This window comes from Callorhinus ursinus, unplaced genomic scaffold, assembly GCF_003265705.2.
Source record: "Callorhinus ursinus isolate GAN/ISIS: 27379988/994484 unplaced genomic scaffold, GSC_fseal_2.0 scaffold4, whole genome shotgun sequence".
Lineage (NCBI taxonomy): Eukaryota > Metazoa > Chordata > Mammalia > Carnivora > Otariidae > Callorhinus > Callorhinus ursinus.
The window spans coordinates 142105228-142133134 of NW_027397066.1; the positions used below are offsets into that span (position 1 = coordinate 142105228).

General features: G+C 35.4%; 1 pseudogene; it reads left to right on the forward strand.

The window, feature by feature from the left end:
* Nucleotides 1–24307: 24307 nt before the first annotated feature.
* On the forward strand, nt 24308–25919 carry LOC112825802 (glycylpeptide N-tetradecanoyltransferase 1 pseudogene; annotated as a pseudogene).
* The last annotated feature ends 1988 nt before the right edge of the window (nt 25920–27907 follow it).

Here is a 27907-nt window from a genome sequence, read left to right on the forward strand (position 1 = left end):
AGTGATTTGACAATTCTATACATTACTTATGCTCATAAAGATAAATGTAGTAACTGTCACCATAAAATATTATATGATTGACTATATATCCTATGCTGTACTTCTCATCTCCATGACTTATTGTGTAACTGGAAGCGTTTACCTCTTAATCTCTCTCAGCTATCTCACCCATCCCTCACTCCCTCCCCTCTGGCAACCACCAGTTTATTCTCTATAGTTACAAGTCTGTATCTGTTCTTTTGTTTTTTCAATTCCTATTTAAGTGAAATCATATGGTATTTGTCTTTTCTGTCTGACTTGTTTCATTTAGCATAATACCCTGTAGATCCATTCATGTTGTTGAAAATGGCATGATCTCATTCTTTTATATGGCTAAGTAATATTCCATTGTGTATATATACCACACCTTCTTTATCTACTCATCTATAGATGGACATCTGAGTTACTTCCATTACTTGGCTATTGTAAATGATACTGCAATAAACATAGGGGTGGATATATCCCTCCAAATTGGTGTTTTCATTTTCCTTGGGTATATACCCAGTAGTGGAATGACTGCATTATATAATATTTCTATTTTTATTTTTTTAGAGACTTTCCATACTGCTTTCCACAGTTGTTACACGAATTTACATCCCCACCAACAGTGCATAAGGGTTTCCTTTTCTCCACATTCCTGTTGACCCCCTTGTTATATTTGTCCCTTTGATACTAACCATTCTGATTGGTGATATCCCATTGTAATTTTGATTTGCATTTTCCTGATGATTAGTGATGTTGAGCATCTTTTCATGTGTCTGTTGGACATCTGTATGTCTTGTTTGGACAAATGTCTATTCAGGTCCTCTGCCCATTATTTAATCAGGTTATTTGTATTTTGGTGTTATGTAAGTTCTTTATAGATTTTGGATATTAACCCTTTATCATATATATCATTTGCAAAAATCTTCCATTCAGTAGGTTGCCTTTACATTTTGTTGATGGTTTCCTTTGCTGTGCAAAAGCTTTTTATTTTGATATAATCCCAAGAGTTTATTTTTCCTTTGTTTTTCTTGCCTGAAGAGACATATCCATAAATATCTTGCTAAAGTTGATGATGGCCAAGGGATTACTGCCTGTTTTCTTTAGGAGTTTTATGGTTTCAGGTTTCACAATTGGGTCTTTAATCCATTTTGAGTTTATTTTTGTGTGTGGTGTAAGCAAGTGGTCGGTTGTATTCTTTTGCAGGTAGCTATCAGGTTTTCCCAATACTATTTATTGAAGAGGTGGTCTTTTCCCCATTGTATATTCTTGCTTCTTTGTCACTGATTAGTTAACCATATAAACATAGGTTTATTTTTGGGCTCACTATTCTGATCCATTGATCTATATGTCTCTTTTTGTGTCAGTACTATACTCTTTTGATTATTTTATCTTTGCAGTATATCTAGAAATCTGGGTTTGTGATGTCTCCAATTTTGTTCTTTTTCAAGACTGTTTTGGTAAATCAGGGTCGTTTGTGGTTCTATACATTTTATTATTATTATTATTATTATCTGCACTAGTTATGTGAAAAATACTCTTGGTAGTTTGATAGGGATTGCATTGAATCTGTAGATTGCTTTGGGTAGTCTGAACATTTTAACAATATTATTTCAGCTAACCTATAAGTATGTATCTCTTTCCATTTGTGTCATCTTCAATTTCTTTCATCAATATCTTATAGTTTTCAAAGTATAGGTCTTTCATCTACTTGATTAAATTTATTTCTAGACATTTTATTCTTTTTGATGAAATTATAAATGGGATCGTTTCCTTAATTTATCTTTCTGCTACTTTGTTATTAGTGTATAGGAATATAACAGACTTCTGTGTATTAATTTTGTATCCTGCTGCTTTACAGTATTTATTCTAATAGCTTTTTGGTGGATTCTTTAGAGTTTTTTATTATGTTATCTGCAAATAGTGACAGTTTTACTTATTTCTCCCCAATTTGGATATGTTTTTTTTCTTTTTCTTAACTGATTCCTGTGGCTAGGACTTTCCAGTACTATGAATAAAAATAGTGATGGCAGACATCCTTCTCTTATTCCTGAGTATGATGTTTAGCTGTGAGTTAAATGGTCTTTCTTATGTTGAGGTGTGCTCCCTCTAAACCCACTTAGTTGAGAGTTTTTATGATGAATGGATGTTGTATTTTATCAAGTGATTTTTCTGAATTTATCAAGATGGTTGTATGGTTTTTATCCCTCTTGTTAATGCGATATATTACTTTGATTTATTTGCAAATTGAGCCATCCTTGCATCCCTAGAATAAATTTCATTTGATTGTGGTACATGATTCTTTCAATATATTGTTGGATTTAACTTGCTAATGTTTTGCTCAGGACTTTTACATCTATATGCATCAGAAATATTAGTCTGTAGTTTTTTGTTTGATTTTGTTTTTTTTTAAATAGTGTCTTTTGTCTGGTTTTGGTATCAGGGTAATGCTGGCCTATTTTCTTTTTTTTATTAGTTTGAGAAGAAAAGTATTAAATCTTCTTTAAAGATTAGTAGAATTCTTCTTTTCAGTAGAATTCACAGTGAAGCCATCTGGCCTGGGCTCTTGTTGAGAGTTGTTTTTATTATTTTTATTTTTATTTTTAATTATTCACTTTTATTACCAGTCATTCAAATTTTATAATTTCTTTCTGATTTAGTTTTAAAGATTATATGTTTCTAGGGAGATATCTATTTCTTTTAGATTGTTCAATTTTCTGATACAATTTTCTATAGTATCATCTTAGAATTCTTAGTATTTCTGTGGTGTGGTTTTTATTTCTCCTCTTGCATTTCTAATTTTATTTAAGTCATCTCTTTTTCTCAATTAGTCTAAAGGTTTGTATGTTTTGTTCATCTTTTCAAAGAGCCAGCTTTTAGCTTCATTGATCTTTTCTTTTTTTTTTTTAATTTTGGTCTCTTTCATTTATTTCTGCTCTGATATTTATTATTTATTCCCTTCTCCTCACTTTTTTTTTTCTTTTTTCTGGTTCCTTTGGGTGCAGGGTTAAATTGTTGGAAATTTTTCTTGCTTCTTGAGCTAGGCCTGTATTTCTATAAACTTCCTCTTAGAACTGCTTTTGTTGTGTTCCAATGATTTTGACCATTGTCTTTGCATTTTCATTTTTCTCCATGTATTTTTTTATTTCCTCTTGGATTTCTTTGTTCACCCACTGGTTTTAAAGTAGCAAGTTTAACCTCCATGTATTTATGTTTTTTACATTTTTTTCCTTGTAATTGATTCCTAGTTTCAGGTCTTTGTGCTCAGAAAAGATACCTAATATAATTTCAGTTTTCTTAAATTTCCTGAGACCTTTTGTATAGACTAACATGTGATCTCTCTTGGAGAATGTTCCATATGCACTTGAAAAGAAAGTGTATTCTACTATTATTAGATAGACTTAATAGATATATAGATTACATCTACCTAGTCTAATATGTCATTCAAAGCCACTGTTTTCTTATTGATTTTCTGTCTGACAATCTATTGATGCAAACTGAGTGTTAAAGTTCCCTACTACTATTGCATTACTGTAAATATCTCGCTTTATGTTTGTTAATATTTGCTTTATGTATTTGAATGTTTCTGTGTTGAGTCCATAGATATTTACAATTATTATATCCTCTTGTTAGATTGATCCCTTTTATCATAAGATAATGCCCTTCTTTTTATTCTTGCTACTGTCTGTTTTAAAGTCTACTTTGTCTGATGTAGTAATTGCAACTCTGGTTTGTTGTTTTTGCTTTCATTTACATAGAATATCTCTTCCTACCATTTCACTTCCTGTCTATATGTATGGCCTTTTCTCTATGACTAGCTGTGGTAGATCTGTTCTGCTAATCTTCAGGTCATTTTCAGAGTTAGGTGCAATACATACAGTTGTGCCTCAGTGTGTCCATGGGACAAGGTACGCTCAGGATTCACCCACTTCGCCATTTTTCCTGCTTTCCTCTGTCTTTTTAATAGCAGAATCCCTAGGTATCATATGGCTGATATTTACTTTTTCATCATTTGAAAGTTAAATAAGAAGAATGTTTTGATTTTACTATTACAACTACTATATTGTATATCATCAGATTACATACTATTTTGCAACTGTATATTTTGGTTTGAAGAAAGCAAAAATATAGCATATGCACTTTCCTAGAAGTCACACAAGTGTATTGCACGTGTGGTTACAACACAGTACTGGCTTGTACAATTTGCACTAAGCAGATTTGCAGGTTTGGCTTTTAAAAAGAAAACAAATTCCAAACCCCTACCTCCAAAATCAAGGACACATTTATAAGATCTTCAAATATATGCACTGGGATTTGGTAATCTCATTTTGAGGTCTAACCAGTAGGTTAATATGAGTATGTAGTCAGTTAGTCTCCCATTGGTCTATTAGCTTATTAAAGTGTTAATTGATATAGTTCAATTTCATTTGAAATGCAAATAAGATGTTGGTGAAACACTGAATTTCTTTTGAATTTTGTGGTTTGGGGGAACCCAGTTTTAAATCACTAATGTAATCCTTCTGCTTTTTTCAACTAATGGGCAAAATGTGGCCTAGATAAATGAAATGAACTGTCTAAGGGACTTAAAGATTGGTCAAGATGGATTTGATCGAGAACTAATCAACAGGGAAATTAAAAATTAATTGGTTATCAAATTAAACTTTGAAATAAAACTACAAAAGAGGGACTAGTTTTGTAAAAAGTTATGATCTATGTTTCAGTGAACGTTTTATTTAATAAACACATATTTGTTCTTAACAATTACTTTAAGCATCTTTAAAAAATATCACCTTTATTGCAAAATATCAAAGACATCCAAATTTTATAATTATGACTCCTACTGTCAGGAAAATTAATTGCCCAAAATGAACATGATACTTTTCAATGGCTCATATTAAAATTAAAGCAGTAGAGAGGAGTGACATCACCAAGATGGTAACATATGTCATTCCCAACTTCACTCTCCTTCACAAGAACAAGAACTATTCATGGAAAAGACATGACTGTTTGAGAACTATTCTGTGTGTCTGTCCCCACCTTTCCTGGAAGGGACACTAATCTGTGCCCTTCCTACTGCTGAATAATGTCCAACTCTGCCTCCAAGGAAACCTAACCAGAGATCTCAGGAATCTCAGTAGCCTGCCCTGCTGTTCTGATTATAGTGGCACTTGAGCAAAGACCCTGACTAGGACACTGCATCTGCAGAGCCAGAAAGAGCCTCTATTTTCCAGGGAGGTTAGCATTTAGTTCTGTCTGATTATATCCCCTAATAAATAGCCTTGTTTGCTGTCCTCACGGCCTGGTCTGAAGCCCTGCCCAAAGCTGAAAACAGCCTCCAGCCCAACCTGACCAGGAAACCTAATTGGAGCTCCCAACTCATGGTCCTACACATCTGCAAAGCTAAGACATTACCCATAAGGCCAGGAAAATTGGTGCACAGTTCTGCATAATTTGATCTCCAAACCAGATTTAATGGCCTTGGAGCCTGCAGAGGAGCCCCTATAGGACAGGGAAACTAATCTGTATCCCTGCCACTTCTGAATATAGCTTTCAGCTGGTCCAACTAGACAACATAGCCGGAGAGCATAGGGAACTTAGCACATCCTATAGCCCTGTTTATAGTGACACCTGAAAGGAGAGATTAGCCTGTGACTTTCCCTGTCTGCAGAATGGGAACTAGTAGGCCTGTTTAGCCAGCAATTCAGAGCTCAGCCTTGTAGACTTTGGGGCCCATTCTGTTGTCCCATCATGGCAGAGAAGCTAATTCATAGCCCTGTCTACTACTGAACACAGTGCCCAGTCCCAACCATCTAGAAAACTTGACCAGAAAACCTAGGTAACTGTGGAGCCCATGCTACAGTCATGCTTGGACAGAGAACCAAGCTATTAGTCCTATCCAACTGTACTCATCCCATGGCACTCTTCCACTAACTTCACAGTTTGGGCAGTGGCCTCACCCAAAAACAGACCCACTTGACCAAGGACAATACCAACTGATGTGTCAAGAACTCCAATGAGCAGAATCGTGAAAAACAATCTCTGTCAAAGTAAATTTGTAAAGCTTGGAAGAGAAGACCACTTATCAGATACACTGATACCAATGTAAGGAATCAAGGATCATGAAAAATCAGGTAAATATACCACCTAACAAAACTAATACATATCCAATAATTGACCCTAAATAAAGATCTATGAACTGTCAAATAATTTAGAATCCTCTTAAAGAAGTTTAGCCAATACAAGAACATACAGGTAGACAAAACAAATAATGCATGAACAAAATGAGAAGTCCAACAAGAAATAAAAACCATAAAAAAACAGAAATCCAAGAGCTCTAAAATATATTGACTGAAACAAAGAACTTAATAGAGAGCTTCAACAACACATCAATCATACGTAAGAATCAGAAGCCTCGAAGAAAGGATATTTAAAATTATTTAGAGGAGCAAATGGAAAAAGAAAGAGTGAACAATGCCTATGGGACTTATAAAACATAAAATTTTATATATATATATATATATATATATCTATCTCCATTAAGGAAATCCAAGGAGGAGAAGAGAAAGAGAAAGGAACAGAAAGTATAATTAAAGCAATAATGGCTGAAAACTTTCCAAAACTGGGAAGAGAAATGGACATTTAGATCCATGAGGCCCAAAATACCCCACATAAGTTAAAAAATGAATAGGAAGCATGAGGATACATTATAAAGCATCAAAAGTGACAAGTCACATACAAAGGAATCCCAATAAGGTTATCAAAAGAATTCTCAACAGAAACTTTTCAGGCCATGAGAGAATGGAATGATATATTCAAATATTGAAAGGAAAAAATTGTCAGCCAAGAACACAAATGAAGGAGAAATAAGATTACTGAAGAAACAAAAACTAAGAGGGCATTACCATTAGACCTGCCTTACAAGAAATGGTACATGGAGTTCTTTGAGTGAACATTAAAAGATACCAATTAACATAGTAAAAACATATGAAGGTAGTATAAAACTCACTGGTAATAATAAATATATAGACAAAGTCAAATTATGTAATATGATAATTATAGTGTATAATTCACATACAACCCTAATTTAAAAGTTAAAAAAAGTCTTAAAATATTCATAATAATCTGTTATTAGATAAACAATATAAAATATATAAAATGTAATATCAATAACCCTAAAATGAGAAGGGAAGGAGAAATAAAAGGGTAAAGTTTAGGAATGCTATTAAAGTTAAAAATTATTATACCTTTTTTTAAACCAACAAATTAAGTATGTTATTTAAGCCTTATGGTAACCACAAGGAGAAAAGCTGAAATAGTTACACAAAAGATTATGATGAAAAATTCAAAGAATATGGATAGAAAAGCCACTGAATCACAAAAGAAGTCAGAAGGATAAAAAGCAAGGAACAATGGTTCTACAAAATTGGTTAGAAAACAATACACAAAATGACATTAGTAAGTCCTTACCTATCAATAATTACTTAATTTAAATAGATTTAATTATCCAACAAAAAGACAGAATGTCTGACTAGATTTTTCTTTTTTTAATGAGGTGAAGCCTATAAAAACTCACTTTAGCTTTAAGGACACACATACCAAGAGTGAAGGGATGGACACATTTCAAACAAAGAGTAACCAAACAAAAGAGGGGTAGCTGTACTTAAACCAGTCAAAATAAACATCAAAGTAAAAATGGTAAGGAGAGACAAAAAAAGGTCATTATATAATATAAAATGGCCAATCCATCAAGATTTAACAATTGTCAATACTTATACACCTAACATTGAAGCACACAAATATAACATACAAAACAAATACAGAAATAAAAGGAGAAATAAACACAATACAATAATATTTGGGGACTTCAATACCCCAACTTAACAATGAAAGATCATACAGATAGAAAATTAATAAGGATACAGGAAATTTGAACAACACAGAATATTTTATCCAACAAAAGCACAATACACATTCTTCTCAAGTCTGCATAGAACATATTTTAGAATAGATCATATATCAGGTCACAAGATCAGTCTTTTTAAATATTTTATTTATTTATTTATTTGAGAGAGAGAATGAGATAGAAAGAGTACATGAGAATGGGGAGGGTCAGAGGGAGAAGCAGACTCCCTGCTCAGCAGGGAGCCCGATGCGGGACTCGATCCCAGGACTCCAGGATCATGACCTGAGCCGAAGGCAGTTGCTTAACCAACTGAGCCACCCAGGCACCCACAAGATCAGTCTTAACTAATTCAAAAAGATTAAAATCATGACAGTATCTTTTTTGACCATAAGGATATGAAATTACAAATCAATAACAGGAGAAAAACTGAGAAACTCAACAATACTTAGAAATTATACAACATTCTCTTGAACAACCAATGTATGAAAAGGGAAATAAAAAAGTATAATGAGGGGTGCCAGGGTGGCTCAGTCAGTTAAGCATCTGCCTTCAGCTCAGGTCATGATCTCAGGGTCCTGGGATGAAGCCCCATGTCAGGCTCCGCATTCAGTGGGGAGTCTGCCTATCTCTCTCCACCTGCTCGTGCACTCTCTCTCATTCTCAAATAAATAAATAAATAAATAAATAAAATCTTTAAATAAAAAAGTATAATGAATTAAACAAATACAGAAACCCAACATGCCAAAACTTCCAGGATACAGCAAAAGCAGTTCTAACAGAAAGTTCATGGTAATAAACACATACATTAAGAAAATGGAAAGATATTAAATAAACAACCTCACTTTACACCTCAAGGAACTAGAAAAAGAACAAATGAAACCCCAGCTTAGCAGAAGGAAGGAAATAATATGAATCAGAGAAGAAATAAAAGAAATAAAGGACAGGAACACAATAGAAAAGATGAACAAAACTAAGAGTTATTTCTTTGAAAAAAAATTGACAAAACTTGAACTAGATTAACTAAGGGAAAAAAAGAGAGAAAACTGTAATCTACAAAATTATACATGAAAGAGGAGACATTACAAAGGATTCTAACAGGCTACTACCAAAAACTATATGCCAACAAACCAAACAATCTAGGAGCAATGAATATATTCTTAGAAATATACAACCCACAAGGACTGACTCATGAAGAAATAGAAAATCTGAACAAACCAATTACTAGGAGAAATATTGAATCAGTAATCAAAAGTTTCCCAATGAGGGGTGCCTGGGTGGCTCAGTCAGTTAGGTGTCTGCCTTCAGCTTGGGCCCTGATCCCAGGGTCCTGGGATCGAGCCCCATGTTGGGCTCCCTGCTCAGCTGTTTCTCCCTCTCCCCCCTGATCATGCTCTCTCTCTCACTCAAATAAATAAATAAAATCTTTCAAAAAAAAAAAAAGTCTCCCAATGAAGAGCTCAGACCCAGTTAGCTTCACTAAATGACTTTTATCAAATATTAAAAAAATAATAATGCTAATCTTTCTCAAACTATTCCAAAAAATCAAAGAGGAGAAAACATTCCCAAACTCATTTTTTAAATTAATTAATTAATTAACTAATTTATTTATTTATTTTGTGTAGTGTTCCATGATTCATTGTTTGCATATAACACCCAGTGCTCCATGCAATACGTGCCCTCCTTAATACCCATCACTGGGCTAACCCACCCCCCTACCCTACTCCCCTCTAAAACCTTCAGTTTGTTCTCAGAGTCCATAGTCTCTCATGGTTCACCTCCCCCTCCAATCCCCCCCACTTCATTAGCACTCACCATAGCACATACCCTCCCCAATGTCTATCACCCAACCACACCATCCCTCCCACCCCCACCACTCCAGCAACACTCAGTTTGTTTCCTGAGATTAAGAATTCCTCATATCAGTGAGATCATATGATACCTGTCTTTCTCTGATTGACTTACTTTGCTTAACATAACACCCTCCAGTTCCATCCATGTCTTTGCAAATGGCAAGATTTCGTTTTTGTTTTTTTTTAATGTCTGTATAATATTCCATTGTATATATATATACCACATCTTCTTTATCCATTCATCTGTTGATGGACATCTAGGTTCTTTCCATAGTTTGGCTATTGTGGACATTGCTGCTATAAACATTGGGGTTCATGTACCCTTTCAGATCCCTGCATTGTATCTTTGGGGTAAATACCCAGTAGCGCTGTCATTGAAAATAGAATGAGAGATAAAAAGCTTCCAGGACAAACAAAAACTAAAAGAATTTGCAAACACCAAACCAGCCCTACAAGAAATATTGAAAGGGGTCCTCTAAGCAAAGCAAGAGCCTAAAAGTAACATAGACCAGAAAGGAATAGAGACAATATACAATAACTGTCAACTTACAGGCAATACAATGGCACTAAATTCATATCTTTCAATAGTTACCCTGAATATAAATGGGCTAAATGCCCCAATCAAAAGACACAGGCTATCAGATTGGATTAAAAAACAAGACCCATCAATATGTTGCCTGCAAGAGACTCATTTTAGACCCAAAGACACCTCCAGATTGAAAGTGAGGGGGTGGAAAAAATTTACCATGTTAATGGATACCAAAAGAAAGCTTGGGTGGCAATCCTTATACCAGATGAATTAGATTTTAAACCAAAGATTATAATAAGAGATGAGGGAGGACGCTATATCATACTTAAAGGGTCTATCCAACAAGAAGATCTAACAATTGTAAATATCTATGCCCCTAACATGGAAGCAGCCAATTATATAAGCCAATTAATAACAAAATCAAAGAAACACATCGACAACAATACAATAATAGTAGGGGACTTTAACTCCCCCTTCACTGAAATGGACAGATCATTAAGCAAAAGATCACCAAGGAAATAAAGACTTAAAGGACACACTGTACCAAATGGACTTCACAGATATATTCAGAACATTCCATCCCAAAGCAACAGAATACACATTCTTCTCTAGTGCCCATGGAACATTCTACCAAACTCTTTTTAAGAGACAAGCATTACCCTGATACCAAAGCCAGAAAATAAAATTATAAGTCATTATTTCTGATTAGTATAGATGTAAAATTTTTCAATAAAACACTAGCAAACTGAATTCAGTCACATGTTAAGAAATCACTCATCATGATCAAGTGGGGTTTATTCCTGGAATGCAAAATGTTTCAACATACAGATATCAAGAAATGTGATACATTACAAGGAATAAAAGAAAAAAAAAACCTCAGGCGCCTGGGTGGCTCAGTTGGTTAAGCGACTGCCTTCGGCTCAGGTCATGATCCCGGAGTCCCGGGATCGAGTCCCACATCAGGCTCCCTGCTCAGCAAAGGAGCCTGCTTCTCCCTCTGACCCTCCCCCCTCTCATGTACTCTCTCTCTCTCTCATTCTCTCTCTCTCAAATAAATAAATAAATCTTTAAAAAAAATACCTCATAATCATGTCAGTAGATGCAGAAAAATAATTTGACAAAATCCAACATCTGTTTATGATAAAAACTCTCAACAAAATATGTATAGAAGGAATGTATCTCAACAAAAATGCCATATATAACAAAGCCATGGCTAACAACATCTTGTATGATAGAATGTTCAAATCATTTCCTCTAAAATCAGCGACAAGACAGTGCTGCCCACTCTCAACACCCCTATCCAATATAATAGTGGAATTCCAAGACTGAGCAATCAGGCAAGAAAAGAAATAAAACCTATCAGAATTGCAAGGGAAAAGGAGAAAAGTACCTATTTGCTAATGACATGATTTTATATAGAGAAAATCCTAAAATGTCATCAAAAGTTGTTATATCTAATAAAGAAATTCAATGGAGTTGCAGTATACAAAAATACCTATAAAAGAAAAAATGATCCCATTTACAATATCAAAAACATGAATCTAACTTATTAGGTGAAAGACATGCACACTGAAAACTACAAGATATTAATGAAAAAATGAAAAGATAATCCATGTTTATGGATTGGAAGAATACTACTAAAATATCCATAAGCCCAAATCCATTTATAGATTCAAAGTAATCTATATCCAAATCCAATAGTAATTTTTACAGAAGCAGTAATAACAATTCTAAATTTTTTATGAAACTGCAAAAGACCACAATTAGCCAAAGCAATGCCCCCAAAAAAGAACAAAGCAGGGGAAATTATACTTCTGATTTCAAGCTATATTACAAATTGATAACAAAACAGTATGGTATTGGCATAAAAACAGTCACATGAATCAATGGGATATAATCGAGAGTCCAGAAATAAAATCATGTGTTACTGTCAAATAATACTTGACAAGGGAGCCAAGAATACTCAGTTGGAGAAAAGACAGTCTCACCAATGTTGAATATTAACATACAATAGAATGAAACTAGATACCTATTTTACACTACTCACAAAAATTTAACTTGAAACAAATTAAAGATGTAAATGTAAAACCTTAAATCATAAAACTAGAAGACAACTTAGGAAAAAAGCTTCTTAACATCAGACCTGGAAATTATTTTTTGGATATGACACCTAAAGAGCAATCAACAAAATCAAAAAGAAATAAGTGGAATTACATCAAAATAAAAAGCTTCCCAATGAGATAAATAATCAACAAAATTAAGCAAACAAGGAATTGGAGAAGATATTTGCAAATTATATATCTGCTAAGGAGTTAACATCCAAAATATATAAAAGACTGCTACAATAGCAAAAAAAAAATTCGAATTAAAAAATGGGTGGGGTGCCTGGGTGGCTTAGTTGGTTAAGTATCCAACTTTTGGTCTCAGCTAAGTTCATGATCTCATGGGTTGTGAGACTGAGTCCCAAATCAGGTTCTGCACTCAACAGGGATTCTGCTTGGAGATTCTCTCCCTCAGTCCCTCTCCCCACTCATGTGTGTGCTCTCTCTCTAAAATAAATAAATATATTTTTTAAATGGGCAAATACCAGAATAGACATTTTTACAAAGATGTCCAAATGGCAAACAAGTACATGAAAAGGTGTTCAATATCAGCAATCATATGGAAATGCAAATCAAAACCACCAAGAGATAGCACCTCATAGTCTCAGAATGGTATCATCAAAAAGACAAGAAGTAACAAATCCTGGTGAAGATGTGGAAAAAAGAGAACCCTGTGCACTGTTGATGGATTGTAAATTAGTACAGCTACTATTTAAACAGCAAGGAGAATCCTCAAAAAATAAAAAAGAACTACTTTATGATCCAGTGATTCCACTTCTAGGTATATAACTAAAGGATTAAAATCACTATGTCAAAGAGATATCTGTACCCCGTTTTTCACTACAGCATTATTTACGATAGCCAATGTGTCCATTGACAGAAGGATAAATGTGTGTGTGTGGGTATGTGTGTGTTCACTGGAATATGATTCAGCCATAAAAAAGAAGGAAATCCTGATATTTGGTAACATGGATGGACCTTGAGACCACCATGCTAAGTGAAATAAGTCAGACATAAAAACAAATATTTGTATGTGGGATCTAAAAAAAAAAAGAAAGAAAGAAAGAAAAGAAAACAAACAAACCAAAAACAACCCCTCAAACCCACAGAGAAAGAGATCAGATTTGTAGTTATCAGGAGCATGGGGTGAGGAGTGGGGGAACTGAATGAATGTAATTAAGGTACAACCTTCCAGTTATAAGATAAATAAGTACTAGGGATGTAATATACAACATAATGAGTATAGTTAACGCTATAGTTATGGTATATTTGAATGTTGCTAAGAGTTCTCATCAGAAGATAGAAAACATTTTTTTCTTTTTTTTATCTATTTAAGATGATGGATGCTAACCAAATTTTGTGGTAGTAATTTCACAATATATGTAAATGCAGTCATTATGGCATACTCAAACTTATGTAGTGCTGTATGTCACTATATCTCAATAACATTGAATGAAAATATAAATATATATGACGAATGAGATGAATCTTTGTTGAAATTCACATATGGAATAAGTAGAGATGTACAGAGGTATAAATATCATCTTCTGAAAGATGCTTTTATTTATTTATTTATTTTAAGATTTTATTTATTTGACACAGAGAGACACAGCAAGAGAGGGAACACAAGCAGGGGGAGTGGGAGAGGGAGAAGCAGGCTCCCCGCAGAGCGGGGAGCCCGATGCGGGCTCGATCCCAGGACCCTGGGATCATGACCTGAACTGAAGGCAGACGCTTAACGACTGAGCCACCCAGGCACCCTGTGGAAGATGCTTTTAATGAAAGGCATATTAGGAATGTGCTTCAAGGTTTTATTGCCTTCTATTTCTTAGGCTTATACTTCACTTTCAAACTACCACAGCCTATACATACAAAGAGGCCACACACAGAGCAAATGAGTGTGAACAGTTCTTCAGTAACTTTGCCTTCCCACTGTAGCAGTTAACTAATTGATCTATTTATGGAATTCATAAATAGGAGGAATTGAATGTTTAGGCTTCTGAGGACATACTTATTCCCATTCCAGAGAACACACTGTAAAAATATATTGTAAATCTTAGTGATTACAGAAGTTAAATGAATAGATAGATCAGAAAAAAAAAATAGAAAAACAGATTAGATCAGATGGTCAGCAAAAGAAAAACACTGTGTGCAGAAAAAATGGAAATGGCAATCAAATCTTTATATATTAGGGCTAAAATCATAGGGCTTAATATCAATGAAGAAACAAATATCAGTTTAAAACGTGTTTTTTAAGTTTTAATGATATACTAATATTTTATTATTTTAATAATTTAATTAAAACTTGATAATTATTTTCATATATGTTAAAGTTGGGGATTTCTTGCAAATTCCCATAAACTGCAAAATGTGTCTTGACATCATATCTAAATTCTAGTATGTATGGAATAGGCAAATTTGTGGAGCATGATATATTAATAATAATAATAAAAAAGTGTAGACAAATGTAGATGTCACCATAGTTGACATATTCTTTTTTTCAAATTAAGAGTCTGCCTAGACATTGATAAAAATTATAGGTAGTAGGCATTAAACTGATAATTTTTAAAATACATATATTGATTTTTAGTGCTACCTCAAACAAAAGCAATGCATTAAGACAATTTGTCTTATAAATTATAATAGATAGAAAATATATGCAAAATCTGTGTCAGTCAGTGTTTAACGGGAGAAGAATCAGTAGATTATAGTTCTATAAGAGATTATATATTGTTTGATTACAAAGAATTGATTTACACAATTGTTGAGATTGATAAAGCTAGTCCCAAATCCAAAGTATTGTCAGAAAAAATCACAATCAGGATTCAATTCCACAACCACAGGCCAGAGATATTGTGCCCAAAAGGAATTTATTTTCTGTACTCAGGGAGGTGGAGTTCAACATAGCAGGGTGTCACTGAACTGTGAAATATGGTTAAAATTTATGTATGACATTTTCAAGTTTGGCACACAAAACTTTTACTATGGCTTTGGGAAATGAAATCTTAAAGATTGGAAAAGAAGAAGTAAGAATTTATGAACAGATAACATGATTATGTATATAGAAAATATGTGACATTAGCAAGGCTATAAGATATAAAATCAATATGAAAGAGTAAATTGTAATTCTATCTTTTGTCACCAAAAATTGTAAAAAGAAGTTAAAACCATTCATGATGCACAAATAACATAAAGTATCTAATGATACATTTAACAAAAAATGTGCAAGATATCTATATGAAAAATTGTTCATTTTGAGAGAATCAAAGAAACTGAAATAAATGGAGAAATATGCAATAGTTATAGCCTCGACTATAGATTAAAAAACTAAATACTGTTAAGTTGTCCATTTCATTATATTGATGTATAAACTTATTAGAATTCTAATAAAAATTCCGGTAGAATTTTTTTGGTAGAAAGTTAAAGACTAATTGTAAAACTGATATGGAAATGCAAGGAACTTAAAATAGTCCAACAAAAGAATGACGTTGGAAAACTTTTACTACCTGATTGCAAGATTTACTATAAATACACAGCAATTAAGACAGTGTAGTATTGATGAAACGATAGACAAATAGATCAATAGAACAGAATAAGGACTTCAGAAATTTTCAACTAATATTTCTTCAACAACTGAAAACACAAAAACAAAACAATAAAAATATAAACTATTTCACACAACACATAAAAAAATTGTTTGAGGTAGATGACAGGCCTAAATGCAGAAGCTGTAACTACAACATTTTTGGAAAAAAACTTGAGAATATATTTAATGTGCTAGCATAGACAAAGATCGCTTATCATAAAAGACAAAGTGTTGATAAATTGTACCTTAACAAAAATATACATTTTGACTCATAAAACATATATCATTTAAACAAGTGAAAAGGCCAGCCACAGGGTGGAAGATTTGTACTTCCTTGGTCTGACAAAATTTCTTTATCCAGAATACATAAAGAACTAGTACAAGAAAGTAACAAAAGAACCTAGCCAATTAAAATGAACACTTTGACATTTTCAGAAAGTATATATACAAATAGCCGATAAGCACAGACGCAAAAACTGCTCAACATTATGTTATCAGGACAATGCATATTAAAACCATAATGACCATTTCCAATTGACTGAAATGATAACATCAATGTTGCTGAGAATGTAATGTGATTTTGTTACCCAAACATTGTTACCAGGAATGTAAAACTGTACAACTTTTTCTGGAAACTGGCATTTTCTTTTCGAGTTAAATATACATCAAACTTATGACCCAGAGTATTTCCCCAGAGTATTCAATCTTTAACTGAGAGAAATGAAAATATATTTGCACAGAAAGATTTCCAAAAAAGTTCCCAGCAGCTTTATTCATAATAGTCCCAAACAGGACAGAGGCCCCAGATGAAACCAAAAGAGAATGGATTTTAAAAATTATTATAAAGGTTATGTCAGCAAGATGGAGGGCTAGGAGTTTCCACCTTTTCTTCCCCCCCTGCAACACACATACAAATAGTAAATAACTACAAACTGAAGAAAATAACTCAGGGAAAACTCAGGATTACAAAGCAGCAGCAGTAAAAATGCTGCAGAGCTCAAAAATCAAGCATGGCTACATAGAACAGCATTTTGCCTGTGTCACTCCATCCCTAGTTAGGAGCAGCTCTGCACGTCGAGGAATCTCCTGGGAGGAAATTCACCACACAGGAAGAACAGGTAAGCACCAGCAAACTCCCTCATTGTGAATGTTTTTAGCGGTGAAAATGGAGGTCCCCCTCAGTCTTCACTGACATGGATCTCAACTGAAAGAGCAGCCCAGAACAAACCCTCTTCCTGCTTCTACTCCCAGAGGCCAGAGCTGTTTCTAAGGTTACACTTGGCTTCTGGGTCCAGAGGGGCTTCAGTTTGATCTCAGGGATCAGGTACCACAGTACCTCATCATACATGTGACTGGAACTGCTACTACTCTTTTCCCATTCCTGGTCCCATGTCACATCTTTGTATGATCATCAGGGCAGCCTCCACTACCCAGAACCCTGTCCCCTGGTCCCACATCATTCTTTGGTTGCAATTATGAGGCTGTTACCACTCTGTATTTTAGGTCACAGCTCTGAATTATTATTGTCAGGGGCACTGTCACTGTTCTGAGTCCTATGCACCAGTTTCTAAGTCACAGCTCTGAATAGCCATTACTAGGGGTGCTTTCACTACACCAAGCCCCACCCATTCTGGTAGATAAGGTTCTAAATCATTCTTGCTGGGACTGGGCTGCTAGTGCCCTGAAGTTCACCTTCATTCATATTAAGGCTTTGAACCATCATTGCCAGGGGTGCTACCACTGCCCTGAGCCCTGGCCCCTAGGTTTCTGATTGTGGCCTCTGTCCCATCATTCCTGGAACCTGGCTACCATTGCTCTGATCCTACCCCTGCATCCCAGACCATATTTCTGTCCCTTTGTTGCTGAGACTGTGCTGTCACTGCCCTGAGCCCACTTCCTGGGTCCTAGGTCGAGGCTTTTATGATTCATTGCTGAGGCTGGCCCCCAGCTCCAAGGATATGGTTCTGAACCATCATTCACAGGGCCATACTGCCACTGCTCTCAGCTAACCTTCCCAGGTCCCAACACATGGCTTTAATAGACTACCACTAGAATTATACTGCTACTATCTTGTGACTGCTCCCTGGGGCCAGAATTGAGACCCTGACCCACCATCCATAGGCTGTGCAACCTCTGTCCCCTGGGCCAGGCCAGTGCTGCACCTTGTCATCCTAAGGCCAATGCCACTGCTGGGTTACCCAACCCCAGCTAGTTGGTTCTTTGTAATAAGCTGCTGTATCCCAGGTCTGGTTCTATAGAGACCTGCACACCCACACACTAGACACCAGTGCCATAGCAAGTGTACTTGTACTACAGGACACATGGCTTATGGTAGTTCTGCTTGCACTTGATCCAAGGACCCTGGGTCCAATAGTGCTGTGACTGTTCTGAGCACCAGCACACAGGGGAGAAGGATTCCCTCAGCTAGAACTTTCTCCCATGAGGTAAAACAAAACAGGAAAAGACCCCAGCAGCCTTGGCCTCTGAAGATCTCAATAGCCCTATCTGCCAATGCTACCAGCATGTTTCCTGCAGTCTTGGCCAGAGAAGAACCCTGCAGTCTGGCCAATGTTAACCTTCGCTGGAAGAGCAGCATGGAAGGCATCACTGTACCTTCACAAAAAAAATGCAATAGATAGCTTTAACACCACACTTAACCTGGCAGAACAATAGTGAGCTTGATGACAGTTCTCTTGATATTATCTAGTCAGAGGAGAATAAAGAAAATAGAATAAAAAAGAGAGAAGAAAGCCTATGTGAATTATAAGACATGATCAAAAGAAAAAATATATCTATTATAAGAGTTCTAGAAGGGAGAAGAGAGAGAAAAAGGGACAGAAACCTCATTTACAGAAGTAATGGCTGAAAACTTCCCAAATCTAGGGAGAGAGATGGCTACCCAGATATGAGAAATGTAAAGATTCAGATTCATTGAAAGAGATCTTCATTGAGACATTATAATCTCAAAATTAAAAGACAGAAATCTGAAAGCAGAAAAAAAAAAAAAAAAAAGAACCGTCCCATGCAAGGGAATCCTCATAAGTCTACCAGCATTTCTGAGCAGAAACATTAGACCAGAAGAGAGTGGGATGATATATTCAAAGTAGTTAAAGGAAAAACAAAGACAAAAAAGCTATTGGTCAAGAATACTTGACCCAGGAATGTCGTCATTAAGAGATGAAGAAGAAATAAAAAGAATCCCAGACAAAACCTAAGAAAATTACCACTAGGCCTGCTTTACTGGAAATGCTAACGGAAGTTCTTCAAGCTAAAAAAAAGAATGCTAATTAGCAACATGTAAACATGAAAGTATAAAATTCACTGGTAAAGGTAAATATATAGTCAAATTAAAAATATCCTAGTAGTTCAATAATATTGTGGAAATCACTATGAAATTAGCATTTAGGTTATGCGACAAAAGCATTAAAAATAACTGTAGAGAGGTATAGTTTGGGACATCAACAAGAATTGGGAGTGTAAGTAAATGGATAGAACTTTCTAATGCAATTGTAGTTATCAGCTTAAAATAGACAGTTATAACTATAAGATGTACTAGAAATCCTCAGGGTAACCATAGAGCAAAAATGTGTAATAAATACACAAACAATAAAGAGACAAGAATCAAGGCAAACCACACAAAAATCAATAAAACAAGAGAGGAAGAAAGGAACTAAAGAAACACAGAACAATTATAAAGCTATCAGCAAAATGATCATGGTAAGTCCTTACCAATTAATAATTACTGTAAATATAAATGGTTTAAGTTCTCCAATAAAAAGACACAGAGTGCCTTAATGGATTTAGAAAAAAAAAATCCAACTATATTCTGACTATAGTAGACTCACTTAAGCTTTAAGGACACTCACAGGCTCAAAGTGAAGAAATTAAAAAATGCTGTTTCAAGCATATGGAAACCAAAAGAGATCAGAGGTAGCTATACTTATATCAAATATCAAAAATTCACCAAATATTGGAGCACCTAAATGTATTAAATAATTATTAACATCATATTTGTTTTATAAATAAAGGCTCCAATATTGGGTGCATTTATATTTACACTTATATCTTCTTGATGAATTGACCCTTTATCATTATATAGTACCCTCCTTTTTTTGTTACAGTTTTCATAACAAATTAAAAAATATGTGTCAGTTAAACAAGATGCTCCTTTCTAGCCAACAGGTCAAAAAAGAACTCAAAAGGGAAATCAAGAAGTATCTTGAATCAAAGGACAATAAAATGACATTTCAAAACCTATGAGATGCTACAAAAGCAGTTCTAAGAGGGAAGTTTATACTTATAAATGTGTACATTAGATACGAAAAATCTCAAACAATCTGGCCTTACATCTAAAAGAAGCAGAGAAAGGACAAATTAAGCTCAAAGTCAGCAGTAGAGAAGGAAATAACAAAAATTAGAGCAAAAATAAGTAAAATATAGACCAGAAAATCAACCAAAAAATCAATGAAAATAAGACCCAGTTATTTCTAAAGATAAACAAAATTGACAAAATTTTAGCTATATTAACTATGAAAAAAATGGTTCAAATAAATCAGAAATAAGAGACATTACAACTGATACCACAGAAATAGAAAGTATTAGACAGTAGAAACACAAAGGAGAGAATACTATTAACAATTATATTCCAAACTAGGTAACATAGAAAAAAAATGAATTATTTCATAGAAATGTGTGCCCTACAAAGACTGAATCATGAAGAACTAGAAATCTAAGGGTGCCTAGGCAGCTTAGTCAGTAAAGTGTCTGCCCTCTGCTCAAGTCATGATCTTGGGGTCCTGGGATCAAGCCCTGTGCTCAATAGGGAGTCTGCTTCTCCCTCTCCCTCTCCCCCCCCCCCCACTATGCTCTTTCTCTCTCAAGTAAAGAAATAAAATCTTAGGGAAAAAAAGGAACTAGAAAATCTAAACAAACTATTAATGAATAAGGAAACTAATCATTAATCAAAATATGCCTACACAGAAAAGCCCAGGACCAGATGGTTTCACTGGAGAAGTCTACCAACATTTAAAGAAGAATTAAGGCCAATCTTTTTCAAATTCATTTAAAAAAATGAAGAGGAGGGGAAACTCCAAACTCACTTTACAAAGCCAGCATTACCCTGATACAAAAGCCAGATTAAAAAAAAATGTATATAGAACAATATCCCTGATGAATATAGATTCAAAAATTATCAAAATATTAGCAAACAAAATTCAACAGCACATTAAAAGAATCATTCACCATGATTCAGTAGAACTTATCTCTGGGTTGCAAGCATTGTTCAACATACACAAGTGAAAAAATATGATACACCATATTAGTAGAATGAAAGATAAAAATCATATGCTTTTCTCAATAGATGCAGAAAAAGCATTTGACACAGATGTAGTGAAAAGAAGGGCCATATGCACCCCAATGTTCATAGCAGCAATGTCCGCAATAGCCAAACTGTGGAAAGAGCTGAGATGCCCTTCAACAGATGAATAGGTAAAGAAGATGAGGTCCATATATACAATGGAATATTACTCAGCCATCAGAAAGGATGAATACCCAACTTTTACATCAATATGGATGGGACTGGACATTATGCTAAGTGAAATAAGTCAAGGAGAGAAAGTCAATTATCATATGGTTTCACTTATTTGTGGAACATCAGGAATAGCACGGAGGACATTAGGAGAAGGAAGGGAAAAATGAGGGGGGGTGGAATCGGAGGGAGAGATGAACCATGAGAAACTATGGACTCTGAGAAACAAATAGGGTTTTAGAGGGGAGGGGGATTGGTTAGCCCAGTGATGGGTACTAAGGAGGGCATGTACTTCACGGAGCACTAGGTGTTACACAAAAATGATGGATCGTGGATCACCACATCAAAAACTAATGATGTAATATGGTGAACTAACATAACATAATAAAATTTAAAAAAAGCATTTGACAAAATACAACATCTTTTTATGATGTTGTAAAATGCACAGCAAATTGGGTATGGAAGGAATTTTCCTTAACATAAGAAAAGCTGTCTATGACAAACCTATAGCTAACATCATGCTCAATGGTGTAAAGTTAAAATCCTTACCTCTGAGATCAAGAAAAGGACAGGGGATGGCCCCTCTCACCATTTCTATTCAACATAGTACTAGAAGTCCTAGCCATAGCAATTAGGCAAAATAAAGAAACAAAAGGCATCCATATCAAAAAGGAAAAAATAAAATTATCTGTTTGCTGATGGCATGATCTTTTATATATAAACCTTAAAGACTCCATTAAAAACTGTTAGTAAAGGTACATGATACACAATAAACATACAGAAATCAGTTGTATTTCTAAACACTTAACAATGAACTATCTGAAAAACAAATTAAGAAAGCAATCCCATTATGATAGCACCAAAAACAATAAAACATTTAGGAATAAATTTAACCAAGGAGGTGAAAAACCTGTACATTGAAAACTGTAAGATAATGATGAAACAAATTAAAGAAGATGCAAGCAAATGAAAAGATATTCCTGTGTTCTTGGATTGGAAGAATTAATATCATGAAAATGTTCATAGTACTAAAAGTGATCAAATTCAATGCAATTCCAACCAAAATTTCAAATGCATTTTTTACAGAAATTGTAAAATCTAAAAATTTGTTTGGAACTAGAAAGGACCCTGAATAGAAAAGCCTTCCTGAAAAAGAACAAACCTGGAGACATTATAACACCTGATTTCAAACTACATTATAAAGCTGTAGTAGTCAAAACAAAAGTGTATTTTCATAAAAACAGGCACATGTATCAGTGAAACAGAATAGAAATCTCAGACATAAAACCTTATATATCTCATCAACTAATTTTTGACAAGGGTTTCAAGAATACACAATGGGAAAGAGGATGGTCTCTTTAATAAATGGTGTTGGGAAAACTGGATATCCTCGTGCAAGAGAATGAAAATGGACCCCTATATTATGCCATTTACAAAAACTAACTTGAAATGGATCAAAGATGTAAAAATAAGACCTAAAACCATAAAACTCCTTGAAGAGAACATAAGGAAAAAAGATCTTTGACATTGGTCTAGGCATTGAATTCTTGGATCAGTTACCAAAAGCACAGGAAACGAAAACTAAAATTAGTGGGGCTACATAAAACTAAAGAGTTTCTGCACAGCAAATGAAGTAATATATTGAAAAGGCAATATACAGAATGGAAGAAAATATTTATAAGGCATATGTATGATAAGGGACTAATATTCGATATATAAATACTTCATACAACTCAATATCAAAAAAGAAAATCATCTAATTAAAAAATGGGCAGAGAAAATAAATATTTTTCCAAAGAAGACATATAAATGGCCAACACGTATATGAAAAGATTCTCTCATCAGGGAAATGCAAACCAAAACCACCAATGAGATATCCCTTCATATGTGTTAGGATGGCTTTTATCAAAAAGAAAAGAGATAACAAATGTTGGCAAAGATGTGGAGAAAAGGGAACACTTATACACTGTTGTTTGGAATGTAAATTGGTACAGCCATTATGGAAAACAGTATGGACATTCCTCAAAAAATTAAAAATAGAACTATGTGGGGCGCCTGGGTGGCTCAGTTGGTTAAGCGACTGCCTTCGGCTCGGGTCATGATTCTCGAGTCCCAGGATCGAGTCCCACATCGGGCTCCCTGCTCGGCGGGGAGTCGGCTTCTCCCTCTGACCCTCTTCCCATTCGTGCTCTCTCTCCCTCATTCTCTCTCTCTCAAATAAATAAATAAAATCTTTAAAAAAAATAAATAATAAATAAAAATAGAACTATGTGATCTAGCAATCTCACTCCTTGATATATATCTGAAGAAACTGAAATCAGTATCTTGATATCTGCATATCCATGTTCACTGCAGCATTATTCACAACAGTCAAGATATGGAAACAACCTAGTGTTTATCAGTGGATGAATGGGTAAAGATGTGGTGTATATAAATGCAATGGAATATCATTCTACCTTGAGTAAGGAGGAAATCCTGCCATTTGCAACAACATGGATGGCCCTGAGGGCATTATGTGAAGTGAGTTAAGTCAGAGAAAGATAAATGCTGTAAAATATCACTTATATGTGGAATCTAAAAATTTGAATTTGTAAAAACAGACAGTAGTATGGTGGTTATCAGGGGTCAGGAATTGAGATGCTGTGAAGAGTACTAACTTGCAAATAGTAGGTAAATAAGTTCTGGAGATCTAACACACAACATAGTGATTATAGTTAATATTACTGTATTAAAAATTTAAAGTTATTAAGAGATTATATCTTAATTGCTAACACAAAATAGAAATAATTATGGGTGCACTCAAGTTGGCGGACGACAGTGAGATAGCAGTGAAGCTGCCAGCACCTTGGCTGCCGCAGTTTATGGAAGGGAACAGAAACGGCCCTGAGCACTGCAGTGATTGTGAGAACGAGGAGGACAACAGCTACAGCTGGGGTGGTTTGAGTCCAGCCAATGACACTGGAGCCAAAAAGAAGAAAGAGAAAGGCAATGAGACAGATTCAGCCCAGGATCAGCTTGTGAAGATGAACTCTTTGCCAGCCGAGAGGATCCAGGAAATACGGAAGGCCACTGAACTGTTCTCAGTGGGTCAGGGGCCCGCTAAAATCATGGAGGAGGCTAGCAAGCAAAGCTACCAGTTCTGGGACATGCAGCTTGTCCCCAAACTGGGAGAAGTGGTGAACACCCATGGGACCGCAGAGCCTGACAAAGACTACATCCGCCAGGAGCCCTACACCCTGCCCCAGGGCTTCACCTGGGATACCTTGGACCTGGGGGACCGTGGTGTGCTGAAAGGGCTCTATGGCCTCCTGAACGAGAACTATCTGGAGGACAATGACAATATGTTCCGGTTCGACTACTCCCCCGACTTTCTCCCCCTCTTGGCTGGCTCCCCCAGTGGCACTGCAGGGTTCGAGTCGTCTCAAGTCAGAAACTGGTTGGGTTCATCAGTGCTATCCTGGCAAACAACCACATCTATGACACAGAGAAGAAGATGGTGGAGATCAACTTCCTGTGCGTCCACAAGAAGCTATGCTCCAGGACAGTGGCTCCAGTCCTGATCCGAGTAATAACCCAACAAGTTCACCTGGAGGGCATTTTCCAAGCTGTTTACGCTTCCGGGGTGTTATTACCAAAGCCTGTTGGCACCTGTAGGTACTGGCATCGGTCCCTAAACCCACGGAAGCTGACAGAAGTTCTCCCACCTGAGTAGAAATATGATCATGCAGTGTACCATGAAGCTCTACCAACTGCCAGAGTCGCCCAAGACAGCTGGGATGTGACCAATGGAAAAAAAAAAAAAAAAAAAAGACATTCCAGTAGTGCACCAGCTCCTCATCAGGTACCTAAAGCATTTTCACTGCATGCCAGTCATGAGCCAAGAGGAGATGGAGCACTGGTTCTACCCCAGGAGAGTATCATCGACACTTTCACAGTGGAGAACGCACATGGGGAGGTCACAGACTTCCTGAGCTTTTATACGCTTCCCTCCACCATCATGAACCATCCAACCCACAAGAGTTTAAAGGATGCTTATTCTTTCTACAACGTCCACACCCAGACTCCTCTTCTAGACCTCATGAGCGATGCCCTTTTCGCGCGAAAATGAAAGGGTTCAATGTGTTCAATGCACTGGATCTCATGGAGAACAAAACCTTCCTGGAGTAGCTCAAGTTTGGCATAGGAGATGGCAACCTACAGTATTACCTTTATAACTGGAAATGCCCCAGCATGGGAGCAGAGAAGGTTGAGCTGGTGTTACAGTAATCAGTTGCCAGTGAGATTCTGGATAAAGCCACTGAGAAGTCAAGCCAGGAAATGGAACCCCACCACTTGTTGGTCCAATTTTCACAAACGTGAGAATCCCTGGCAAAGGGAACAGAATTGAACCGACTTTACCAAACCACCGCTGAACTTGACAATTGTATTGCAATGGCATAGGCTGTGCTATGTCACCTCCCACTGTGTCTCTGGTCTCCCTGTTTTCCAGTTAATCATATCCTTCTGCAGCCGTGATCAAGGGAATGTAACTGCTGAAATCTAGCTCATGATTGGCATATTATGGAGTTAATGGGTGAATAATAAAAGTATATATGTATATATAAATATTTTAAATATCAAAAAAGAAATAATTATGTGACACAATAAAGGTAATTAACTGTTATTGTATTAATCATATTGTGATATATAAATCTATCAAACCAATATATTGTACACCTCAAATTTGCCAGTTATATGTCAATTTTAGCTCAATAAAAATATGCAAATGAAAACTGTGTTATATCCATGTAATAAAATAATTCTCATCAGTATACAATATAAGTGCTGATGCATAGAACATAATGAATATTTTAAAAAATGTCAAGGAGAAATAAAGTGACACAAAAGGGCACAAACTGCATAATTCCATCAACATGAAGTCTAAGAACAGTTAAAATTCATCTATGGCAATGGAAATCAGATTGCTGGTTGCCAATGGAGGCTGGGTATTGTCTGAAAATGGGCTTAAAAATTTCTGGAGTGATGTTTTGCAGTGTGATTAAACAAGACTATACATTTCTTAAATCTTATCCAATTTTATAACTTAGAACTTTGCATTTTACTCTGGATAACTTTTTTAACTCAAACATGTAAACAAAAAACTTAAGCCTATAATTATAATAAGTTCTTTTAGGATAGAGAGAGAGGAGTAGCTTCTGATATATCTTCTTTTGGGGCAGGTGAACCATGGTGGGAGATTGCGTATATCCTCAGGCCAGTATGGCAAATCTGTTCATTTTGCTTCTTTGGTTATAGCTGTTTGAGTCTAAGATTTAAGGCTAATTTCAACCATACTATGGGAGAACAACCAAATTATGCAAGTATTCTACCTTGAACTAAATGAGAAATATGGAAAATGGTTATTGTCCAAATATTCATAAGGTTCACTGGATCCTTTGCTTTAATATCTCTACACACACATTACCTGCTTAAAGACTCTTCCTGTCCATACTACTGAAATTATTCATCAACCAGGGTATAAGAGAGCAGAGATTTGTTGATGTTTATGATATTTCTCCTGTGTTGATAACAGCACCTGACACATACTAGGTGCTCAACAAATATTTGTTGAATTTATATGTAAATGATAGTAATTCAAATTTTTGCTTTCAAATTTTTGTTGAATTTATATGTAAATGATAGTAATTCAAATTTTGCTGTTATTACCAACAGTCTTTGGTAATAACACCCCAGAAGCGTAAACAGCTTGGAAAATGCCCTCCAGGTGAACTTGTTGGGTTATTACTCGGATCAGGACCGGAGCCACTGTCCTGGAGCATAGCTTCTTGTGGACGCACAGGAAGTTGATCTCCACCATCTTCTTCTCTGTGTCATAGATGTGGTTGTTTGCCAGGATAGCACTGATGAACCCAACCAGTTTCTGACTTGAGACGACTCGAATTTATATGTAAATGATAGTAATTCAAAATTTTGCAAAAGCAAAATTCTCACCCATGATAAATAGCTTTCTATTTAAACACCCAGGATTTTAGAAATATTCAATTTGGTTTTAGGGAGTAAGCAATAACTGAGATATTGCCAAGGCTGAAGGAGATGTTCTCATGAATTGAAAACCACATCTAGTACATAAGCTATGGAAAACACGCACACACACACACACACACACACACACACACAAATGCACTCACATAATGAACAAAAGAGGTCACGTTCACCACCATGATGCTATTGTTAATATTAAGTTTTGTAAAGTCTGCTAAGATCAACAGTTAACAAACTTTTCCTACAGAGGGCCTGAAAAAATAATTTAGGTTTTGTGTGCAATGATGTCTCAGTTACAACTAAACACCTCTGAATGAAGTAGCAGTAGACATACATATGTAAACAAG